The sequence below is a fragment of the Chiloscyllium punctatum genome, chromosome 1, assembly GCF_047496795.1.
Source record: "Chiloscyllium punctatum isolate Juve2018m chromosome 1, sChiPun1.3, whole genome shotgun sequence".
Lineage (NCBI taxonomy): Eukaryota > Metazoa > Chordata > Chondrichthyes > Orectolobiformes > Hemiscylliidae > Chiloscyllium > Chiloscyllium punctatum.
Genome location: NC_092739.1, coordinates 177,406,287 through 177,419,302, shown reverse-complemented (window position 1 = coordinate 177,419,302; position 13,016 = coordinate 177,406,287). Strand labels below are relative to the sequence as shown.

At 42.4% G+C, this 13,016-nt stretch overlaps 1 protein-coding gene across 1 annotated transcript in view; it reads right to left on the bottom strand.

The window, feature by feature from the left end:
* The window catches only part of LOC140480821 (disintegrin and metalloproteinase domain-containing protein 12-like), a 228,118-nt gene that overhangs the window by 174,568 nt on the left and 40,534 nt on the right, over positions 1-13,016 (bottom strand). The gene's annotated exons all lie outside the window — the stretch shown is intronic.

Below are 13,016 nucleotides of genomic sequence, written 5' to 3'. Positions count from 1 at the left end.
ACTGACACAGTGGATTGGCGATAGAGCTGTGTTAATAATGTAACACTGACACAGTGGATTGGTGATAGAGCTGTATTAATAATGTAACACTGACACAGTGGATTGGTGATCGAGCTGGGTTAATAATGTAACACTGACACGGTGGATTGGTGATAGAGCTGTGTTAATAATGTAACACTGAGACAGTGGTCTCTTTTTACAGCAGTGTTAATGATGTAACGCAGACTCTGTGGATTGCTGATAGAGTTATGTTAATAATGTAATATTGAACAGAAGATTGGTGATGGAGCTGGGTTAGAAAAGTACCACCGACACATTGGATTGGTGATACAGCTGGATTAATGATGTTACACTGACACATGGATTGGTGGTAGAGCTGTATTCATACTGAAAGACTGACACAGTGGATTGGTGATAGAGATGAGTTAATAATGTAACTCTGACAGAGTGCATTAATGATAGAGCTGGGTTAATAATGGACCGCTGACATGGTGGATTGGTGATTGAGCTGTGTTAATACTGTAACACTGACACAGTGGATTGGTGATTGAGCTGTGTTAATACTGTAACACTGACACAGTGGATTGGTGATTGAGCTGTGTTAATACTGTAACACTGACACAGTGGATTGGTGATAGAGCTGTGTTAATAATGTAACCCTGACACAGTGGATTGGTGATAGAGCTGTATTAATACTGTAACACTGACACAGTGGATTGGTGATAGAGCTGTGTTAATAATGTAACACTGACACAGTGGATTGGTGATGGAACTGTGTTTATGTGAGGAATAAGAGAATGGTCAACGAAAAAGTAGGGCCGATCAGGGATAGCTCCATCACCAATGCACTGTGTCAGTGTAACATTATTATTATGCCAGCTGCATCACCAATCCAATGTGTCGGTGGTACATTACTAACCCAGCTCCATCACCAGTCTTCTGTTCAGTGTTACATTATTAACATAACTCTATCACCAATCCACAGAGTCTGCGTTATATCATTAAAACTGCTGTATGAAGAGAATTTGTGTGTGGAGTCTGAGGAGGTAGGGGATGCCCGAAATGGGTTTTTTGCTTCTGTCTTTACGAAAGAAATGAACTTTGTAGTGAATGAAACCTTTGAAGAGCACATGTGCATGCTGGAATGGATAGAGATTGAGGAAGCTGATGTGCTGAAAATTTTGTCAAACATTAAGATTGACAAGTTGCCAGGCCCGGACCAGATTTGTCCTCGGCTGCTTTGGGAAATGAGAAATGCAATTGCTTCGCCACTTGCGAAGATCTTTTCATCCTCGCTCTCCACTGGAGTTGTACCTGAGGACTGGAGAGAGGCAAATGTAATTACTCTCTTCAAGAAAGGAAATAGGGAAATCCCCACAATTACAGACCAGTAAGTCTCACGTCTGTCATCTGCAAGGTGTTAGAAAGGATTCTGAGGGATAGAATTTATGACCATTTGAAAGAGCATGGCTTGATTAAATGCAGTCAACGCGGCTTTGTGAGGGGCAGGTCATGCCTGACAAACCTTATCGAGTTCTTTGAGGATGTGACTAGAAAGGTTGATGAGGGTCGAGCTGTGGATGTGGTGTATATGGACTTCAGCAAGGTATTTGATAAGGTTCCCCATGGTAGGCTCATTCAGAAGGTCAGGAGGAATGGGATTCAGGGGAACATAGCTGTCTGGATACAGAATTGGCTGGCCAACAAGAGGTGAGGCCATACTGGATTTGGTTCTGGGTAACGAACCAGGCCAGGTATTAGAACTAGAGGTAGGTGAGCACTTTGGGGACAGTGACCACAATTCGGTGATTTTTACTCTAGTGATGGAGAGGGATAAGTGTGTACTACAGGGCAAGAGTTATAGCTGGGGGCAGGGAAATTATGATGCGTTGAGGCATGACTTAGGATGTGTGGATTGGAAAAGTAGATTCCAAGGCGAGAGCGTAATTGATATGTGGAACTTGTTCAAGGAGCAACTATTGAGTGTCCTTGATAAGTACGTACCTATCAGGCAGGGAGGAAAGGGTCGTGTGAGGGAGCCGTGGTTTAATAAGGAATTGGAATCCCTTGTTAAATGGAAGAGGGCAGCCTTTGTAAAGATGAGGCGTGAAGGTTCAATAGGGGCGATTGAGAGTTATAAGGTAGCCCGGAAGGACCTGAAGAGAGAGCTAAGAGCAGCAAGGAGGGGACATGAAAGGTCCTTAGTTGGTAGGATTAGGGAAAACCCTAAGGCTTTCTATAGGTATGTTAGGAATAAAAGAATGACTAGGGTAGGAATAGGTCCAATCAAGGATAGTAATGGGAAGTTGCGTGTGGAGGCTGAAGAGATTGGGGAGGCACTGAATGAATACTTTTCTTCAGTATTCACTCAGGAACAGGACATTGTTGTCGATATGAATACTGAGGCACAAATAAGTAGATTGGATGGCTTTGAGATATGTAGAGAAGAAGTGTTGTAAATTCTGGCAAGGGTGAAAATAGATAAGTCCCCTGGGCCTGATGGCATTTATCCTAGGATTCTCTGGGAAGCAAGGGAGGAGATTGCAGAGCCATTGGCCTTGATTTTTGTGTCCTCTTTGTCTACAGGAGTAGTGCCAGAGGACTGGAGGCTAGCAAACGTGGTTCCCTTGTTCAAGAAGGGGAGTAGGGATAATCCTAGTAACTATAGGCCAGTGAGTCTCACTTCTGTTGTGGGCAAAGTCTTAGAGAGAATTGTAAGGGTTAGGATTTATGCACATCTGGATAAGAATAATGTGATCAAGGATAGTCAGCATGGTTTTGTGAAGGGCAGGTCGTGTCTCACACACCTTATTGAATTCTTTGAGAAGGTGACTAAGGAGGTAGATGACGGGAAAGCGGTAGATGTGGTATATATGGATTTTAGTAAGGCGTTTGATAAGGTCCCCCATGGTAGGCTACTGCAGAAAATACAGAGATATGGCATTGAGGTTTGGATTAGGAATTGGCTGGCTGGAAGAAGACAGAGGGTAGAAGTTGATGGCAAAGGTTCATCTTAGAGTGCCGTCACTAGCGGTGTTCTGCAAGGATCTGTTTTGGGACCATTGCTGTTTGTCATTTTTATAAATGACCTGGAGGAAGGGTTAGAAGGTTGGGTGAGCAAGTTTGCGGATGATACGAAAGTCGGAGGAGTTGTAGACAGTGAGGAAGGATGTGTCAGGTTACAGCGGGATATAGAGAAGCTGCAGAGCTGGGCAGAAATGGAGTTCAATGTAGCTAAGTGTGAGGTGATTCACTTTGGTAAGAGTAATAAAAAGATGGGGTACAGGGCTAATGGTCGGATACTTGGTAGTGTGGAAGAGCAGAGGGATCTTGGTGTCCATGTACACAGATCTCTGAAAGTTGCCACCCAGGTAAATAGTGCAGTGAAGAAGGCATTTGGCGTACTGACTTTTATTGGTAGAGGAATTGAGTTCCGGAGTCCTGAGGTCATGCTGCAGTTGTATAAGACTCTGGTGCGGCCGCATCTGGAATATTGTGTCCAGTTTTGGTCGCCATACTATAGGAAGGATGTGGAGGCACTGGAACGGGTGCAGAGGAAGTTTACCAGGATGTTGCCTGGTATGGTAGGAAGATCCTATGAGGAAAGGCTGAGGCACTTGGGGTTGTTTTCATTGAAGAAAAGAAGGTTTAGGGGTGACTTGATAGAGGTGTACAAGATGATTAGGGGGTTAGATAGGGTTGACAGTGAGAACCTTTTTCCACGTATGGAGTCAGCTATTACAAGGGGGCATAGCTTTAAATTAAGGGGGGGTAGATATAGGACTGATGTTAGGGGTAGGTTCTTCACTCAGCGAGTCGTAAGTTCATGGAATGCCCTGCCAGTAGCAGTAGTGGACTCTCCCTCTTTATGGGTATTTAAGCGAGCATTGGATAGGTATATGGAGGATAGTGGGTTAGTGTAGGTTAGGTGGGCTTTGATCGGCGCAACATCGAGGGCCGAAGGGCCTGTACTGCGCTGTATTCTTCTATGCTCTATGTTCTAACAGAAGACAGCGAGTGGTAGTAGAAGGAAAATATTCTGCCTGGAAGTCTGTGGTGAGTGGTGTTCCACAGAGCTCTGTCCTTGGGCCTCTACTGTTTGTAATTTTTATTAATGACTTGGATGAGGGGATTGAAGGATGGGTCAGCAAGTTTACAGACGACACAAAGGTCGGAGGTGTCGTTGACAGTATAGAGGGCTGTTGTAGGCTGCAGCGGGACATTGATAGGATGCAGAGATGGGCTGAGAGGTGGCAGATGGAGTTCAACCTGGATAAATGCAAGGTGATGCATTTTGGAAGGTCGAATTTGAAAGCTGAGTACAGGATTAAGGATAGGATTCCTAGCAGTGCGGAGGAACAGAGGGATCTTGGTGTGCAGGTACATAGATCCCTTAAAATGGCCTCCCAAGTGGACAGGGTTGTTAAGAAAGCATATGGTGTTTTGGCTTTCATTAACAGGGGGACTGAGTTTAAGAGTCGTGAGATCTTGTTGCAGCTCTATAAAACTTTGGTTAGACCGCACTTGGAGTACTGCATCCAGTTCTGGTCGCCCTATTATAGAAAGATGTGGATGCTTTGGAGAGGGTTCAGAGGAGGTTTACCAGGATGCTGCCTGGACTGGAGGGCTTATCTTATGAAGAGAGGTTGACTGAGCTCAGACTTTTTTCATTGGAGAAAAGGAGGAGGAGAGGGGACCTAATTGAGGTATACAAGGTAATGAGAGGCATAGATAGAGTCGATAGCCAGAGAGTATTTCCCAGGGCAGAAATGACTAACACGAGGGGTCATAGTTTTAAGCTGGTTGGAGGAAAGTATAGAGGGGATGTCAGAGGCGGGTTCTTTACACAGAGAGTTGTGAGAGCATGGAATGTGTTGCCAGCAGCAGTTGTGGAGGCAGGGTCATTGGGGACATTTAAGAGACTCCTGGACATGCATATGGTCACAGAAATTTGAGGGTGCATACATGAGGATCAGTGGTCGGCACAACATCGTGGGCTGAAGGGCCTGTTCTGTGCTGTACTGTTCTATGTTCTATGTTCTAATGTAACACTGACACAGTGTTAATGTACCACTGACACAGTGGATTGGTGATAGAGCTGTATTAATAATGTAACACTGACACAGAGGATTGCTTGGTAGAGCAGTGTTAATGTACCACTGACACAGTGGATTGGTGACAGAGCTGGCTTAATAATGTAATATGGACACATGGATTGGTGATAGAGCTGTGTTAAGAACGTACCACTGCCACAGTGGATTGGTTGGTAGAGCAGTGTTAATGAAACACTGACACAGTGGATTGGTAATGGAGCTGTGTTAATAATGTAACACTGACACAGTGGATTGGTGATGGAGCTGTGTTAATAATGTAACACTGACACAGTGGATTGGTGATAGAGCTGTATTCATCATGTAACACTGACACAGTGGATTGATGATAGAGTTGTGTTAATAATGTACCACTGACTCAGTGGATTGGTGGTAAAGCTGTGATTTTGTATCAATGACACAGTGGATTGGTGATAGAGCTGTGTTCATGTAACACTGAAACAGTGGATTGGAGATAGAGATGGGTTAGTAACGTTAAATCGACACAGTGGATTGGTAATGGAGCTGTGTTAATAATGTAACACTGACACAGTGGATTGGTGATAGAGCTGTGTTCATGTAACACTGAAACAGTGGATTGGAGATAGAGATGGGTTAGTAACGTTAAATCGACACAGTGGATTGGTGATGGAGCTGTGTTCATAATGTACCACTGACACAGTGTATTCGTGGTGGAGATGTGTTAATAATGGAACACTGAGACATTGGATTGGTGGTAGAGCTGTGTTTTTTTTAATAGATATTTTTATTAGAAATTTAACATTTTTACAAGTTTACAAAAATAAACAAAACTCGCATATACAAACATTGATATACAATTAAATCAAATATACAATAGCCAAAATTTAACAAAAGAAAAAAAAACTGAAAAAGAAAAAAAAACAAAACTCAACTGTCTACTAATCTAACCTACAACTAACCAGAGTGTATATTTAAATCTCTTACATGCTCGGAACGTGTTAACATCAGATATAATAAAACCTGTATTCAAGCTGGATTCCTCTCCCAGGGGGCCCCAGACCAGCCAGGTTTGTAATCTCAATTAAATAAAAGCCCTTGTTAGGATAGCCGAAATATCTCTATTTATGTAATTCAAGAAGGGCTGCCATATTTTATAAAATAATTCGGTCTTTCGGTGCACCATATTTGGAAGGAAGTCAAGGGGAATACATTCCATAATTAATCTGTGCCAATTTGAAAGTCCAGGGGGGCCCTCAGCCACCCAGTTCACCAAAATATTTTTCCTTCCACAGAAAGAGAGAATAGAAAATAGTCTCTTCCTGTACATGTCCAGGGAGGGAAAGGAGAGATACAGGGTCCACTTTAATTTCTGTTCCTAAAATGTCTGTCAGGGTACTTGTTACTTTAGTCCAATATCTATGGATCTTATGACAGGTCCATAGGCAATGTACAAGAGTGCCCACCTCTATTTTGCATTTGGGACACATTGGAGATGCTCCTGCCTTAAATTTTGCCAATCGAACCGGTGCTATATGGGCCCAATGAAGTATCTTCACCTGGATAGCCTGGGTTCTGTTACAGATGGTAATTCTTCTAGCATTTTCCCAAATATCATTCCATGTTTCTATAGAGATTTCTAGTCCCAATTCTGATCCCATGTTTTAAGCAGCTTGTCCATATCTCCCGATACTTCATCATGTAGTAAATGATAAATAGTAATGACGGAAGATACCCCCACTGGTCGTAGGACACTACATTCTCTATCTGATTTATAAAGACTATCTAATAACGTAGTCTTCTTCTGGATATAGTCTCGAATTTGGAAGTATCGAAAGAGGTCTCCATTAGGTAATCCAAATTTCTGACGCAGCTGTTCAAAAGACATCAGGACCCCATCTTTAAATAGGTCCCCTAGACATGAGATACCCCTGGATCTCCAGAGTTTAAAAGTGGCGTCTGTAAACCCCGGTTGGAATCCCCATGCTCCCACTATCGGTTCATAAGGGGATGTTTTACGTGAGTTGCCCTCATTTTGCCGCATTATATTCCAAACTTTAATTGTGTTTAGTATTATAGGGTTTTTACAGTGATCCGTAATGATTTTCCTCTTGTCTGAAAATAAAAGATTAATAAGTAGGTATTTTACTTGAGAGGCCTCGATGTCCAGACAGATTGATTGTGGATCAGAAAAGACCCAATCAGCTATGTAACTTAATAGGGAACTTAACTGATATTTCCTAAAATCTGGGAAGTCCAATCCTCCCCTTGTCTGTGGAAGCTGTAGCTTCTTCATCTTAATGAGGGGCCGTCTATGATTCCAAATAAAGGAACCCAGCCAGCCATATAATTTACGTAGAGCCATCCTCGGTAGGATCACCGGAAGCATTCTCATAGGATAAAGGAGACGGGGCAGGACATTCATTTTAATTAGTGCTATACTACCCAACCAGGAAATTGGAAGGTCTCCCCATCGCTGGATGTCCTGCCTTATCCTCTCCAGTAAATGCACAAAGTTAGCCTTATACAACTGACCAAATACTGGAGTAATAAAAATGCCTAAATATAAGAAGCCCTCCAGGGACCAACGAAAGGGAAAAGGGGATCCGTCCACTAAGTGGGGTGTCATAGCAAGGCCACCCATTGGCATAGCCTCCGATTTTGAAAAATTAATTTTATAGCCTGAGAATGTGCTAAATGTATTAATAACTTGGATTAGGCGAGATACGGACATCAGAGGATTACTGAGGAATAAAAGAACATCATCTGCATAAAGGGTAATTTTATGTTTACCTGTACCAATCCTCGGGGCCATTATATTAGGATCAGCTCGTATAGCTTCTGATGGTGGTTCAATTATTAGCGTAAATAACAATGGCGAGAGAGGAAATCCCTGACGGCAGCCCCTACCCACACTGAAGCTATCTGAACCTAATCCATTGGTAACCACAACTGCTTTGGGATCACTATACAATGTTGAGACCCATTTGGTAAACACCTGTCCAACGCCAAACCTTTCCAATGTGTAAAACAAATATGACCATTCAACCCTATCCGCCTTTTCCGCGTCTAATGAAACTACTACTCCTGGTATCTTTCCCTGATGACAAGCTTGTATCATATTCAAAACCCTTCTAATATTATTGAATGATCTACGGCCCTTAATAAACCCTGTCTGATCCTCCTTTATAATATGTGGCAGTACCCTTTCTAGTCTCAGTGCTAACGTTTTAGAAAGGATTTTAAAATCTACATTTAGCAAGGATTTTGGTCTGTATGACGTACAATCATCTGGATCCTTTCCTTTTTTAAGGATAAGAGAGATATTTGCCTCTTTCAGCGAAGGCGGGAGACAGCCTTGACTATATGCATAGTTATACATGTCCATAAGTGGACCAGCCAATATTTCTGTAAATTCTTTATAGAGTCAGCTTGAAAACGATCTGGGCCAGGTGCCTTACCGCTCTGAAGTTGCCTAATTGCATCAAGTATTTCTTGGACTGTTAGAGGAGCATTTAGGACCGAGACTTTTTCCGGAGTAAGGCCGGAAAGGTTAAATTTTTAAAAAATGACTGCATCCTCCTAGTCCTATCTTCACAATCCTGCGATTTATATAACTCAGAATAAAATTCTCTAAAGATCGCATTAATCTTTTTATGATCATGAGTCAAAATACACGTACTTTCCTTGATAGACGTAATAGTCTGAGGGATCTTTTTCTTCTTTGCAAGAAACACTAAGTATCTACCTGTTTGTCACCAAATTCATAAAACCTTTGTTTTGCAAATAATATTTCCCTCTTAGCCGTTTGAATAAGTGTAGTGTTTAGAGCTGTCCTAAGAGCCATAATCCTTTGCAATTTAATAAGAGAAGGTCTATCAATGTATGCTGTTTCAGCTGCTTTTCAGTGAGCTTCGAGCAGACGCTGTTGTTCTCCCTTTAATTTTTTTTGGGTCGCTGAGTAGGAGATGATCAAACCTCGCGTGTAAGCTTTGATGGTCTCCCACATCATTGATGGGTTGCTAACCGTACCTGAATTAATTTCTAAAAAAATTTTAAATTCTTGAGAGAAGTACTTTACAAATTTACTATCTTTCATTAGGAAGGGGTCCATACGCCAATGCCGAGGGGATGTCCCATTGTTCCTCGCCTTAGTTTCCATATATACAGCAGCGTGGTCGGAAATTGCTATACTACCTATTTTACAGGATGATATGGTATTTTAAAAAATCGAGGGGGCAAAAAACATATCAATTCTGCTATGACATTTATGTGGATTGGAGTAGAAAGAAAAATCTCTGCCCTGTGGATGAAGACATCTCCATACATCTACTAATCCTAATTCTTTGTTCAGATCCACCAATTGTCTAGATCTGGGAGATACTCCTGCAGTGCTCTTGGGAATCCTATCTATTTCCGGATCCATAATACAATTAAAGTCTCCCCCTATAATTGGAGGCACCAAGAGCCATCAATTTTGAGAAGGCTTCCGTTATAAATTTAAAGGGGTGTGTAGGGGGGCAGTACAAATTTAAAATCCCATATTCCTCTCCATTTATGAGGGCTTTAATCAAAATATATTGTCCAGATTTGTCTTTTATCTGATTTAGGATTTTGAAAGGGAAGTTCTACCGAACAAGAATAACAACTCCCCTGCTTTTTGAGCTAAAAGAAGAAAAAAAGGCCTGATCAAATCCACCCTGTCGTAATTTCAAGTGTTCTTTATCCGACAGGTGTGTCTCCTGTAGGAGAGCTATATCAACTCTTTCTTTCTTAAGATTTGATAATATTTTCTTCCTTTTGACTGGCGAATTATTCCCCTTGACATTCCAGGTGCACCACTTAACCGAATGATCAACCATAATCATCTGGGCAAATCCGAGACCCCTCGGGAAGGGAAACACTATCCAGAACATCCTGAGCATAGAGTATATAAAATTCACAAAAATAAAGGCTCTCTAATACACTCACAACAGTATAATAAAAACCTATTTCTAAATAATAATAAAAAAACATATTTAAATGGAGATTTTCCCCCTTGTTCCCAGGGGGTGTCACTTCCTTTCCAAAGGTCCATCATATCCTCCCAACCAATGCCCCACCCTTGACCCAGGCGCTCCTCAATAAAATGAGGAGAATTCAGGTATAATACAAAGCTAGAGTTAACAGTGAGCACCCTACCCCCACCCACACCAACACCTGGATATATTTGGTAATGTTAGTACCATATATAAACATATATAACTATAAAATTACAACCTCAACAAATAATAATTAAATATAATAATACAAAATAATAAGGGAAAACAACCCCGCTCCTAGAGACAGAGGTAAAATAGAATAAGGTAACCACCTCCCCCCACCAACACCAACCAAACCCCCCAGCTTCCATACATACATACATACATACACACACACATATATATACACACATACATAAAATAATAAAAGAAAACAACCCCAAGGTGGGGGGGGGGGGGGGGGGGGGGTAGAAAATCAAATCCCTCTCCCCACCCCCCCATGATAATATTAAACAGTAAGGTAAGAAAAAATAAGAAAAAACAAGGGGGGATATAAACCGGAGTGGGGGGGAAGGCAAACCAACATCCATTATCTCTTACAGTTTATCTAAGAGAGTCCAAGAATTCCTGAGCCTTTTCCAGCGATCCGAAGTTATACACGGATCCTTCATGGTTAAAGTGTAGCGTCGCTGGGTAGCGTAAGGAGGACTGAATATTTAAGTCCCTTAAACGCTTCTTCGCCTCATCGAATGCCTTCCTGTTTCGGACCAGAACTGGAGAAAAGTCTGGGAATAACAAGATCTTGGATCCTTTATAGATCATAGCTTGGGGGTCTTTTCCAAGATTTCTAGAAGCTTCTAGGAGTATCTGCCTCTCCCTATAGCTCTGCAGTTGGAACAGGACCGGGCGAGGGTGCTGGTTTGAGCCGGGCCCGCGTATTGCGACCCGTTAGGCCCATTCTACCCTTACCTGGCCTGATCCAGCTTCCAGATTTAAAAGCTGTGGCAGCCACTGCTCGAGGAACGCTGTAAGCTGGCCTTCCTCTTCCCGTTCGGGAAGGCCCAGCAAACGAATATTTTTTCGACAACCTCGATTATCGAGTTCATCAATGTAATTCTCTAAGGTCCGGACTCGCTGTTCGAGAGTCCGGACCTGATCCATGGCCGATTGCGCAAATGTTTAGTAGGTCGCGGCCTTTAGCTCCGCCCCTCCGACTCGGCACTCAATTTCCTGGATGTCTCGTTCGTGCTGCTGCAGGATGGCCGAGAGTGAGTCCCATCGATTTCGGGACTCCTCAATAAAAGCGTCGATCTTCGCGTCCAGTTTGGAGATCATTACTACAAGGCTTGTCACTGTAGGTAAGTCCCCCAGGGCGGTTGTGGACGCCTCTGCTGCAGCTAAAGAGGGAGAGGATGGGGGAGGGGGTCCTACTTGTTGAGAGCTGCGGGCTCCCTTCCTTTTGGTCATTTTTACTCAATATTAGACTGTTTAAATGTAATACTAAGCAACTAATTAAATTTAAGAGCTATTATGAATGATTTGGTGAGTTTGGTGGGGGTGGGTGACCCACTTTACCCAAATCTTGGGAGGAGCACTATAGACTCAGACTTGCTGGGTCACCGCCATCTTGGATCCCCCGGAGCTGTGTTAATAATGTAACACTGACACAGTGGATTGGCGATAGAGCTGTGTTAATAATGTAACACTGACACAGTGGATTGGTTATAGAGCTGTGTTAATAATGTAACACTGACACAGTGGATTGGTGACAGAGCTGTGTTAATAATGTAACACTGACACAGTGGATTGGCGATAGAGCTGTATTAATAATGTAACACTGACACGGTGGATTGGTGATAGAGCTGTGTTAATAATGTAACACTGATACAGTGGATTGGTGATGGAGCTGGGTTAATAATGTAACACTGACACAGTGGATTGGTGATGGAGCTGTGTTAATTAATGTAACACTGACACAGTGGATTGGTGTTGGAGCTGGGTTAATAATGTAACACTGACACAGTGGATTGGTGACAGAGCTGTGTTAATAAGGTAAAATCGACACAGTAGATTGTTGATAGAGCTGGGTTAATAATGTAACACTGACACAGTGGATTGGTGATATTGCTGCGTTAATAATGTAATGCGGACACATGTATTGGTGATGGAGCTGTATTAATACTGCACCACTGACACAGAGGATTGGTTGGTAGAACAGCTTTAATGAAACACTGTCACAGTGAATTGGTGATGGAACTGTGCTAATAATGTACCACTGACACAGTGGATTTGTGGTAGAGCTGGGTTAATAACGTAAAATCGACTCAGTGGATTGGTGATGGAGCTGGGTTAGTAACTTAACACTGACACAGTGGATTTGTGATGGAGCTGATTTAATAATGTAACACTGATACATGGATTGGTGATAGAACTGTATTAATACTGTAACAGTGTCACAGTGAATTGGTGACAGAGCTGTATTAATAATGTAACACTGACACAGTGGATTGGTTAGTAGAGCATTGTTGATGCACCACTGACACAGTGGATTGGTGATGGAGCTGTGTTAAAAATGTACCACTGACACAGTGGATTGGTGATAGAGCTGGGCTAATAACGTAAAATCGACACAGTGGATTGGTGATGGAGCTGGGTTAGTAACTTAAAACTGACACTGTGGATTTGTGATGGAGCTGGGTTAATAATGTAACACGGACACAGTGGATTGGTGATTGAGCTGGGTTAATAATGTAACACTGACACAGTGGATTGGTGATTGAGCTGGGTTAATAATGTAACAGTGACACAGTGGATTGGTGATAGAGCTGTGTTAATAATGTAACACGGACACAGTGGATTGGTGAGTGAGCTGTGTTAATAATGTAACACTGACACTGTGGATTTGTGATGGAGCTGGGTTAATAAT